Source organism: Selaginella moellendorffii, unplaced genomic scaffold (genome assembly GCF_000143415.4).
Source record: "Selaginella moellendorffii unplaced genomic scaffold, v1.0 SELMOscaffold_7, whole genome shotgun sequence".
Taxonomy (NCBI): Eukaryota; Viridiplantae; Streptophyta; class Lycopodiopsida; order Selaginellales; family Selaginellaceae; genus Selaginella; species Selaginella moellendorffii.
The window spans coordinates 247,345-259,293 of record NW_003314268.1 but is presented as its reverse complement, the minus strand read 5'-3'; positions in this window follow the sequence as shown (position 1 = coordinate 259,293).

Sequence of the window (11,949 nt, the reverse complement as noted above, 5' to 3'; positions counted from 1 at the left end):
TTCTCGTTTTTCAATTGTAAGTAATTCTTTTTCTTTGTCCTGTAATTTTCCTTTTTCTTCATTTTTAAAAAGAATTTGAAGGAAACTTCTTTTTAATCCTATCTTTTGCATTGTGCCACTTTAAGTAGAAATATTTCCCTAATCGCCCACAAGAACCACAAAAAGGGTGTCTATGGCACTCAAGAAATCTCATATTATTTCTTTTTTTGTGCTATCTACAAAGAGTTTGAAGCTTTCTTGCTTCTTTTCCACTTTTGTTTTTTTGAAATTTATTTTCCCAAGAGTTAGAGTAGGTTAATTGTTTTCCAAAGAGTCATGTTTCATGAATTTTAGTGCTATGTGTTCAGAAATTTAATATTATTTCTCTTTTTTCACTTTAGAGCTTTCTTAATTTTTTTTTGTTTTGGAGTAAAGGTTTAAAATTGTGTGTGATATTGTGTAACTTTTAAAGGAACACTACCACCTTTTTGTCTTTGGAGTCATTCAAGTGCACTCATGCCATCTTGTGGGAAGTGAAATTGTTAATCATTATATATGAATGCTAAACACTAATATATGCATGTGTCACTATTTCCACCTTCACTGGTAAAGCCATTTCTCCCAAGGGAGGGGACAAGGCATTCCTCAATTACAGCATACAATTAGTGGCCACTTGCTTGATATACAATAAGGATCTTCTTATGCTTCTGTTCAAGGGGCTAGTATAATTCAATGCTAATTTTTTTTCTTAGTGTTCACTTTATGAGAGTATCAGTCATAGAATGCTTAATGCCTTGCAACCATGTCTTAAAGGCCCTTTCCATCCATGACTTTGGAATATAGGTTTTATTCTCTAGCAAGAGATTATTGAGATTCATTTTAAAAATATTTTGTATATAAGATAATATATAAAATTAGCTCAATTTTACTACCTAGTGATTAATAGTTTGTGCAACCAAGTTGGTGTTGACTATCAAGGTTGATTAAGTCAGAACATGGCATATATTACAAGCTTGTCATTGTCTGGATATGCTAGCAAATGCAATTTGATGTTTTGAGAACTAAATCCATTGCTAAATGCTTGATGAAAAGGTAAATATTTTATCTTGTGTATTTTCCCAGACAGAGCAAAAGAAGAAAACTTAGGTGAAATAGAGTTACACTTAAGCTTAAGCATCCAAAAAACAAAGATTCAACCTAGGCAACGCTAGTCATAGATAAATGTGAAGTAGTTAGGAATAATTATAAAATCACATAATATATAAATAAACATGCTAGAAAACAACCCCCACTCACTATTGTATGCATTTGCATTTTAAATTAATCATCTTTTCACCCGCTTATGATTGTTTGTGCAAAATAGAGTTAAAAGAGTCATATATATTTATCTTTATTCATGCCTTTGAAGTTTGAGGCTAAATCCTCTTCTATTCTCTTTACATTCATTTTCTCTCCTTTTCCCTACGTTCTTGTTTTTGTTTATTTATCACTATTTTGTAGGTAGAGGCAAGAATGTGAGTATAGATAGAAAAAGCTTTACTCATTTTTTACGACCATTGTGGGATAAGTCGTCACTCTTTAGCTTGAAAAATAGCTAGGAGAAAATCATTTATAAATTTCAAACATGCTTAACACTAGGAATCACATGTAAATCTTTTCAATGATTATAAAAGCTTTAAGCCCAAACAACATTGAACGAAAGAACTTTTTTTGTGATTATAGTGGCTTAATGCCTAGACAACATAAAAAGGATAGTTCTTCAATCGTCATATAAACTATAGAGTATATAACAAGTTTGAAATTAGAGTTTGGCATATATTGCCAAGAAACTCAAATTGTTTCATCAACAATTTCTTGAGAAAAATCCAAGGGTTTTTAGAGAATATATTTTTCAATAATGTATTACAATTTTCCTAGGTATCCACAAATAAGAAAATTAGGCACCTATAACTCTTATTTTTTACTCTAGCTTAAAACAAGTTATAGCTGGCTTTAGTGAGAAATAAATTAATAAATTATTCACTTAAATCTTACGAGCCTTTAATAGAGGCAAAATCACAACTACAATATTGTATTGTCTCAAAGCTTTAATCTAAGGTCTTTTAATTTGGATAACTACTCAGACATAGTTTAAAAGTAGACTTGTCCCGAGTTTAAATGTTTTACACATATTGTAAAAGCCTATGAGACTTGAACAAGATTCATAAGTCAAAAATTCAAAAACAATTATCACAAACCACTTTAACTATTTAAACTACTTTACGTTACATCTAGGCGAATTAATCAAAGCTCATTTATTATACATAGAGAGCTTATAAACACTGCTCAGTGTGAAAAGTGTTACTTTCCTATAAATTTTAAGAATACTTATATCTAACCCCATAGAGAAGAATCAAGGGCAATCACATGAAATGCACTCCATATCTTTTAAAGTGATGTATAAATAAAGAGCAAATATACAAGTGAATAGGTGTGAAAATCCATCCTTTAGACCAATTGAGTAACACTCAATTGTTAAGGGAAATACTCATTACTCTATGTGTGAAACACCCTTTATAAAGAATGAACTACTTTTTGTGAAATGTGATCCATAAGTGTATATACCTCACATGAGAGAGTTTCTATTTAGTAAATATTTTTCATATAAGCAAAACTATATAATTATTTCAATAAAAGTTATAGCTCAATTTTTGACTACGTTTAGAATGCACAGATCATCCCATATGTTAATTAAGATTTTGCTAGACAAAGTAGTTAAGAGGTTTCATGCTATAAATGCGGAATAGAGAGCATAGAGCTTGCTGCTAGGCATAAGCATCAATCTTGGAAACACTGCTATTGTCACTTTAATATCTAAAGAACTAAAACAAGCTTAAAGATATTAAAAAAGGTTTTTGTTTAAAAAGGTGAAACAACTTAAAACACTCCCAAAATTTTTGAAATACATTACAAAGCTTAAGAATTTGTTATATAAGCATGATCAAATATCTGTATTGACCACTACCGCTTGCTAGCAAAGAGGCTAGAAAGAAATTTGTCTTGAAAAGTAATTTTTATTTAAATCTGAAGCAAAGTCTCCCATAAATTAGCTATCACATGTTTGAAAAACTACTTAGCATCATTCCATAAGTAAAATTGATCTAGAATAAGTTATCATGTGCTAAACAATTTAACTTTTGTGTTAATTCTATAGGGCAATTTCAAAGAATAGTTTCCATGCCCTATTCAAATTAATCCCTAAAATTGATCCATTTAAAAAAAGTTTATTTAAAATTTGCCAAGAGCAATAAGCCACCTTTTTAATTCCACAGTTGTAAGGGTAATGTTGACTATTAGGCATATAAGATAGTTTAATTTTTTCTTTATTATACTTTTGCTTAGCCACATAGAGTGGGGATCAATAAACTTCTATTTGGGTCTATAAAAAATATATATTTTCTGATAATAGGCCTAAATTTAATAAAATTGTTTAAATAGCTCCAACAAATTACTGAGTGAAATACTTGACAATATTTTGTTTAAGGTATACAGAAATCTAACTCCTGATGTTTTTAATATTATCAAAGGTGTAATAATACACCTAAATTACTTTGTAGATACATAGTATAAGTTGTGAAGTTACCTATACAAAAAGAAAAAATAATGCTAAAATTTTTCTAATTTACTTATTCGAGCTAGACCCAAATCTTAAGTATTATAACCTACCAAAGATTTATAAAATTTTACCTATTAAATAATTATTAAAATTTTATGCAATCTTAGGTAAGAAAGCTATTGTAGGAACTTTAACATTTCACAATAAAACTTGGATACTTATAGGTAAAAATACACTTATTGATAATTGAATTAATAAATGTTGGATATTTCCCAAATCTAGATTGATATGCAACAAAATTTTGTGGAGTAAAAATCTTTTAAAATAGACCACATATAAGTAAAATAGAAATGTTGTAAAAAATAACATTTTTTACTCAAGAAATTTCTGAGACTTTCATATAAAAAATGTCCTAAATATTTAGCCTCTAAAAGAAAACCATTCCCATTTCAAAATTGATTAGGAAAGTAAATATTTGCTCCTAAGAGTGATTGATAGGCCAATTTACAAAAGGAATATGTTGTATACCAAAACTTTATACCACTCATTATACAAATGAGGCATAATAACTACACTTACCATAATAATAATGCCAACAAACCTCAAAATATATATAGGTATAGACTAACAATTAATCTTACGTATAAAGTTTTAGAAGGCATAGTCCCTATACATAAAATTGTCACTGTCTATATTAAATAAGGTAATAAATATACAATATTTCCCTCACAATTTAATGAGTAAAAGGCAGTCTGAAAAGACAAGATCTAAAATGAGATTATAGAGCATTTACTCATGATATCTGTGATCTTAACTTCCCTTTAGAATAAACTAAATCATTGCTTAATCAAGTTAGAGAAAAGTTTGAAAAAAAGTGAGCTAAAAGCACATTAAGTACACCTCAGTAAAGAAGAGATCAAAAATCTCAATACAACTTTTATGGTCATCCAAAATACATGAATCCATATGCTACTCCTTCTTGGTAGTATCAGCACATAGAAAATGCCTTTACTTCCACTAAAAATAGTGAAACATAAAATAACTAAAGTAGAGGAAAAAAAGCTAAATTTACAACCCTTACTCTTTAACAGTGATCTAAGTTTTTCTACGAACCAAACACTTGTTTTGCCTATACTAGTTGCAAAATAAAGCATTTTCTATCAAATTGTAATGAACACAATAGCAATTGCAAAAACAACAATAGGCACTATCATTGTATATCCATCCTTTTCTAAAATTAAAGGAAAAGACCCACAATTATATATTGAGCAATACATAGAAACAATTAAACTTAATTAAGCAGATGGGCAAGAAAAGAATCTTTTCTCCTATATACTCAAAAATAAAGCCAAGGACTAATACTATAATAATGATGTCAAAAAGTTTGGCACATATGATGAGTAGATAAAATTTCTTTTTTAAAGCTTTCTCCATGAAAACAAACCCAAGAAAAAAAATTACAATGAGTTACAAAAGCTTCATTAAAGAAAGTTTTAGACAATTGAGGAATATACAACTTAATTCAACAAACATTATAAACATTATAAAGATTTAGTGTCAGAAAAAATCTATCTGCTTTTATATATATAAGGCTTTAAGAAAACTTATTGTGAACATGCAATAAAAGAGCTCACATAGATTTCAATGACTTGAAAAAAGCCAAGATTGCTTACTAGAATTTCATAAAATAATATGATATAATAGATATAGTGAAGTCAGACAAAAAGACAACTCCTATAGATAAAGAAATTAATTATTTAAGAAGCCTCAAATTACAAACCAATCTTAAACAAGGGATTTGGTTTACCAAATACAAAAATAAAGGCCATAAAAAAAAATCTAAACTCTAATTGATCAAGTGCTAATTTTGTGAAATAGAAAGGCATTTAGCTAAAGAGTGTAGAACCTTGTTTTGAACAATTAAGAAGTTAAAAGCAGCCCGAGTTAATAAAATAATATGTATACAAAGTTATTCATTTGACAATAAAAATTTTCGTAGGAGAAACAATTACAATGATAATTGAAGTGCCAAACGTGAATACCCACGTGTTGAAAAGCAAGATAACCATCAGGATTATCCGTTTAAAGGTAATTTTTAAAATTATCCACCTAGCCGTGAAGAAAATAAGTCTAGAGAGACAATCTATTTTAGAGAGAATGGTGCTTAGTTGCATATGTACAACAATAGAATGATAATCAACCAAACTAAATTTCTCTAGAATATCATTTTAAAAAAAAATTTGAGAAATATAGAAAAGTTAGTTTGAGAATAATTGAAAATTTATGGGTGGTATTGCTTTGGCTTGGAGATCTATCATAAGAAATATAGAGATCTCCCAAACCAAAGCAATACCATATATGCCCCAAATCCTCAATTGGAAATGTGGCTGTTGTAAATAAGCCAATGAAATAATATTTAATAAAGAATTATTAACAATGAGTATTTAGGAGTTGTAAGATTTTAGATAAACATTAAAGTCTACATTAAAAACTCTAAAACCTTGTTATTTGAAAGAGTCAATATGATGAAACCAAGCTCTAAATTTTGTTTAAGGTTTGTTTTATTTAACTTTCATACTTTATGCTCTTTTAATGGTTAAATATAACTAGGGGGTTGGTAAAAATAAACATCCTCCTCCAAATCAACATTAAAGAATGTTGTTTGGATATTTATGTAATGTACTTCAAGATCAAAGTGAGTAGCAAATGTTAATAGAATACAAATTTAATCATCTTGATTACTGAAGAATATGTATCAAAATAATCCATGCCATATTTTTGGGAAAAACCCTTATGCTTACTAAAAGAGTTTTATAGCAATTCAATGTCTCATTAGCAGTGAGTTTAGTTTTATATACCCAATGTGAACCAAAAATTGTGTAACCTCAGATTCTTCAAAGACATCTTTCTAAATAAAATAGACTGAATTTTCTGAACTATTGCAATGAATAGTAATAAGGCTATTTATAAAAGAAGATGGTTTAATAGTGCATGTTAAGTCATAAAATTCCAATATACCAGTGAAGTAGTTAGATTCTTATACTTTTCAAGATGATTTTTTAATGACCAAGGATATCCTCTTCAAGTGTAAATTTTTGCTAAGGTGTCATATTAGATTGTGATAATTCACCTCCTCCTAAAATGGCGAGGAGGAAGAGGGTACTCCTCCTAAATCTAAGGTAGTAATAAGTGTTAAAGCCAATCATAAACTATAATATTATTTTTTTAAAGAAATTTGTATCAAAAGAAGTTTAAAAAAACAACATCCTTGTGAAATATAATGTCTTGATAAATTAAGCCAAAAGCTTTGCTAATGGTAGGATTTAATAGTTGATAAGCATGACTAATGTTAAAGTAGCCCATAGATATTAAACATTTGCTATTGAGATCAAACTTTGATCTTAACTTCTTTGAAATATGCATGAATGCCACATATTCAAATATTTTGAGGTGATCCATGCAAAGATTGGAAACTAATAAAGGCCTCCTTTGGTGTTATGTTATTCACAGCAAATGTAAACGTGCAATTGAGTAAATATATAGCACATTCAGCCTTTATGAAGCATTTGCTTAAGCTATAAAGCATTTGGCAAGATTAAGGATAGATTGATTCCTCCTTTTTTGTGACACCATTATATTAAGATATACATGGTTTAGTGAGTTGTTGTTGAATGCCACTTTTAACATAAAATTGGTTGAAAGCTTTGCTTATAAATTCACCACCATTATCTAAATGCAGTATTTTGATTTTATGTTCAGTTTCTCAACTTTCCATTCAAGAAAAATATTTTATCTTATCAAACTTATGAGCTAGAAAGTATACCCATGTCTTGCTACTACCATCATTGATGAATGTTAAGAAATATTTAGAACCAAAAAAGGATGTATTTTTAACTAATGCACAAACATTTTTGTGAACAAACTCTAAGGAGTTTGAGCCAATCAAGGTAAAAGATTTTCTATGCTACTTCCCTAAAGCACAAGCTTCACAAGCTGATAAAGAAGAAGAAGTATAAAAAGTTAAGCCTGTCACCATCTAGAGTTCTTAAACTCTTAAGACTTAAATGGCAAACTCTTAAATGCTATACCAGTGGTAAGAGCAATGTTTGTAGACTACTCATTCTCCAAGTAATAAAGATTACCTTCTCTTGGAGTTGTTGCTATGATTACACTAATAAAAGCATTGATAATAACACAAGAGTTAAAATCAAAGATGGGTTTGTTACCCATATCTGCCACATATGCAACATAGATCAAGTTTCTACATAAACTAGGAGCATGCATGACTCAGGTGAGGACTTTGTGGTTGGGACTGGAATGTCACCAATGCCAACAACCTTAGTCTCACTATTATACCTAAGTTGTACAGCATGTTCTCCAGGATAAGATTTGTAGTGAATAATATGTCATGTAAAGTGAGAGAATCTAATAGAAAATAAGCTGAATTCTCAGGGATTTCTGAGGAGAGGTAAGCATATTGAAGGGTAATTGTTATGGCTACATTTGCTTCTTCAATCAGCTTCCTATAATTTATAGTAGATTTAAAAGATTTGCTTATTTCTCAAGATTTCTCATTTTTTCCTACATTTAGAGGTAGTGTGAGAGCCTTTTTTGGCAATATTCACAAACTTGACTCTTCTTATCATTGCTGGCATCCTTTTTATTTTTGTATTTAGAAGAATCTCCTCGCATTTTGCCTTTTTGTTTGGAGGTTTTTTCCTTGGAGCCTTCAGAGTTCAATGCTAACTCTTTGGAGTTTAAGTCTTTTCTCATCACAATTTCTTCCTTGACAGTAGATATAACTCATCTAAGCTCTAGTTTATCCACTTACATCAAGTTGCTGCGAAGAGAAAGAAAGGATTTAGTAATGCTCTCAAAAAGTGGAACTAGTATTTTGTTGTTAGCTCCCAATTTACTGGTAGAGACTCTTCATATCTTCAATGAATTTATCAAACTTCTCATCCTCATTCCATTTCAAGCTAATCACCTTGGTGTAGAGGTGGCCAATTTGGATATACTGTGTGATAAGAATTGAAGAAACAATGGCAAGACCTATGGTGGCAAAAGTTTATTTTTTTCTTGATAGAAAAGGAAACCATAAAATATTTTAGTGATTGTGTTCATGGTAAATAAAAAAAACAAAGGAAAGACAGAACATGAGCTCCCAATACCATGTCAAAGACCAAGAAGCAATACTTGGAACACACAAGAGAATTCCCTCCGGTTGTTTTCTTTGCTTGGTCTTCCTTTGTTCTTCGTTTCGAGCATCTAACGCGTTTTTTTCCATTGCTTCTTTGACTCTTGGAGACCAACGTGGTTGGAACACGACCAACACAAGCGAGGTTTATGGAGAAGCATCCTCAGAAGGAAAATTTGCTTGGTCTTTGCTCTTTCCTATCGCAGCACTGTGATCTGGTTTAGGTGTGAGAAGTTGTTATGACAAGGGTAAGAGGACTGCAGAGACTCACAATGGATTATCACAGAGGCGCAAACGTGTCGTTAAGTACTTGGAAAAACTTTGCTTGAAAGCCTAGCAAAGGTTGATAGTGATAGCAAATGTTCCATCCTCGTATTTTAAACACATATAGTCCTCGAATGTGCCTGGACAATGTCGTCTTCTAGCGCGTTTATTTTATCCCAGATTGCACTACAATTGGCCACCGGGAATAAGATAAGTCTTCAAATTTTCCTACTCCAGCTGAAACACGCAAAAGTGGTCCAGCTCCCCGATTCCCTGGCCAAGCTCGCGGCGCTGGAGACGCTGGATCTATCCGAGAATTCCATCTCAGGCTCCATCCTGGATGTCTCTGGATTTTCCCTGCAACTTCTGCCCAGAAAATTGAATCGATCTTCTCTTTCCACGTCTCTCCAAGCCTATATTTGTCTTCTCGCACAATGATAACATCAGAACATACTCCACTCGTGTCTTTTGACGATGTCAACACGCCCTCGCCATGAACCTCTGCTCCATCAGCTTCCAGTCTGCCTTTGATCTCCCTCGAGGTGTTCTTCTTCTTGTTCCTCCGGTCTTCAACCTCTGCTCCATCAGCTTCCAGTCCTTCTTCCAGCCCTTGATCGCCCTCAAGTTGTTCTTCTTCTCGTTACTCCAGGCCCTCAACCTGTTCTTCCGGTTGCTACCCTGTTCCTCTAATCCCTGGTGCTCCGGGCTGTGATAGTGGGGGAAGAAACTTACAGCAAGCTAATGTCTTACCTCTTATTACCCTCCATAAAGTGGAACGATGCATCCAAATCCAAGGAAATTCTTTTTTTTTTCTTGTGAGGTGGTAACTAATCAACTGCTGTTTTGATTATGTATGTATGAACTCCAAGTTTGTGTGTGTTGGCAGCTCCTATGTGTCCGACCATCCTTGGTTATCAAAGCGAGTTCTTGAGCGAGTTCAAAAAGTCTCCGAGAACTCCCAGACTCTGATTTTGGCATCCTACTTGAAAGACATATATGGACTTTGTTTTGCAGGCAGCAGCCTGCATCTCCGGCTGGAGCCTGCAAGCAATAGCCAGCTTGAACCGAAAGGCGGGGAGAAAATCACTCAAACTATAAGACTCGAGAACAGCATGCTTGGACAGGTTTTCTCAATAGTCTTTGACAGAACGAGAATATGAATCAGCTACAAAGTGCTGCTGGTTTTATAAGTACCTTCACTTTTTGTTCCTTTATTTGATGTTTTTTGTCAGAGTTTTAATTCGTGCTCGTGGAGAAACTTGGTTGCCAACCATTTTTCTCCTTTGACAACAGGGCAGCCTCCTGTTTGAACAAAGAGAAAGAAAAATATTTGAGCTTGTAATATTAACACAAACCATGAAAGCTGAATGGATCGATTTCTCCTGATGGTCTGGTGATCCAGAAAAGAAGACCATCACCTCTTCTTGGCCGGATGACGATCCCCTTTTTAGTGCACTCGGAGGTGTTTGTTGAATAGTCATTTATGACATTTGCTAATGCTCGCGGGAAAACAGTCTCCCCGCCATTTTCAACGTTTGTCCTACAGAAGAATGTCAGTTGAAACCAATCCTTCAGTGTCTAAATTGTACACTTACAGATAAAGAAGTAATGTTCCAATCCGGTGTCCTCCATTATTGTTATTCTCAGTGAGCTTGTAATAATCTTGGTGTGGTTCAAACTTTTGGCCGGTTTTATAACGCACCACCTGCAAACTTTCACCATATTCTACACAGAGATTTGAATGACTCTTGTCCAAGAAGATTTTGTGGGAATTCTCAACCTTTGGGAATGAATGTGATGCTTGAGATTCTATCTTCAATCCCAGAAACTATGTTGTCGTGATCACGCCTGAGGAATGCTCCCCAACTAGTTCTATTTCTGCTGTCCTTGCCCAAACCTGTTTTTTCGTCAATCACTGAAGACCGTCTTAAGCGTGGTAATGCGAGACCAATTAAATGGTCGCACTCGTCATCGCTGTATAGATAAAAGAAAATTAGAATTGAAATAAGGAATTATAAAACTCACTAAGAAGTCATGGAAAAGAAACACACGAGGATTGAACGATGAGATGACTTCCATAGTACTCCCGAACGTATTACCACCATGTTTAGCTATGTTACAAACCAGAAATAACAATTGCAAAATCCAAAAGATCAAGAAGGGAACCACAATTCTCAGCTTCGCCATAGCCATCCCAGAGAATAGAGAATACAGCAACACTATCCCTATCTAATAGTCTCCTGGTCTTCTAAAGGTACATTCATGCTCTTTCTCACAAAATCATGTGTGGTTGGTGAGCACACAAATTTGCTCTGAGTGTGAGTATATAAGTAAACACAATGGGAAGATAGGACATCCCGAAATGGCAATTCACAAGCTTTTTTTTCCACTCTTGCTCCTGCTCACTCTCTTTTCTCTCATCAATGGCGACGGCAGCGAAGGAAGCCACATGGATGTTGGTGGAAGCCCCACTTTGAAGCTGTGTGAAGCAAATAGAGTCCAGGCAAAACTTGCAGCGTGCAGCACCCCTTCTGGCAGCTCTGATTGTTGCTCACTGTTTGGCAAGCTCGATGGATGTGAATGCGGAACACTGGAGATCGACACTATCAAGGACATGAGCAAGAAGTGCAACGCTAGCTTCTGCACCTAAAACCACGCATTTGTAGCGCTAAGATCTATGTTACCCCTTAACACAAAATATTAATAAACATCCGGCCGGCTTCCCATTTTTCTGGTTAGATTAAGATCACAGGTGTTTCACGCCACGATTTCGCACCTGGAAGCTCCTAAGAGCTCTGCCCAAGCGTTCGGCAAGGTCAAGAAACTGGCGCCTGGAATGCTGTCAACCCTCTTCACCGCCAAAGTCGCTCCAGCTCAGGGTGGTTGGGTTATTTTGCTCAAGCTTTCGCCACGC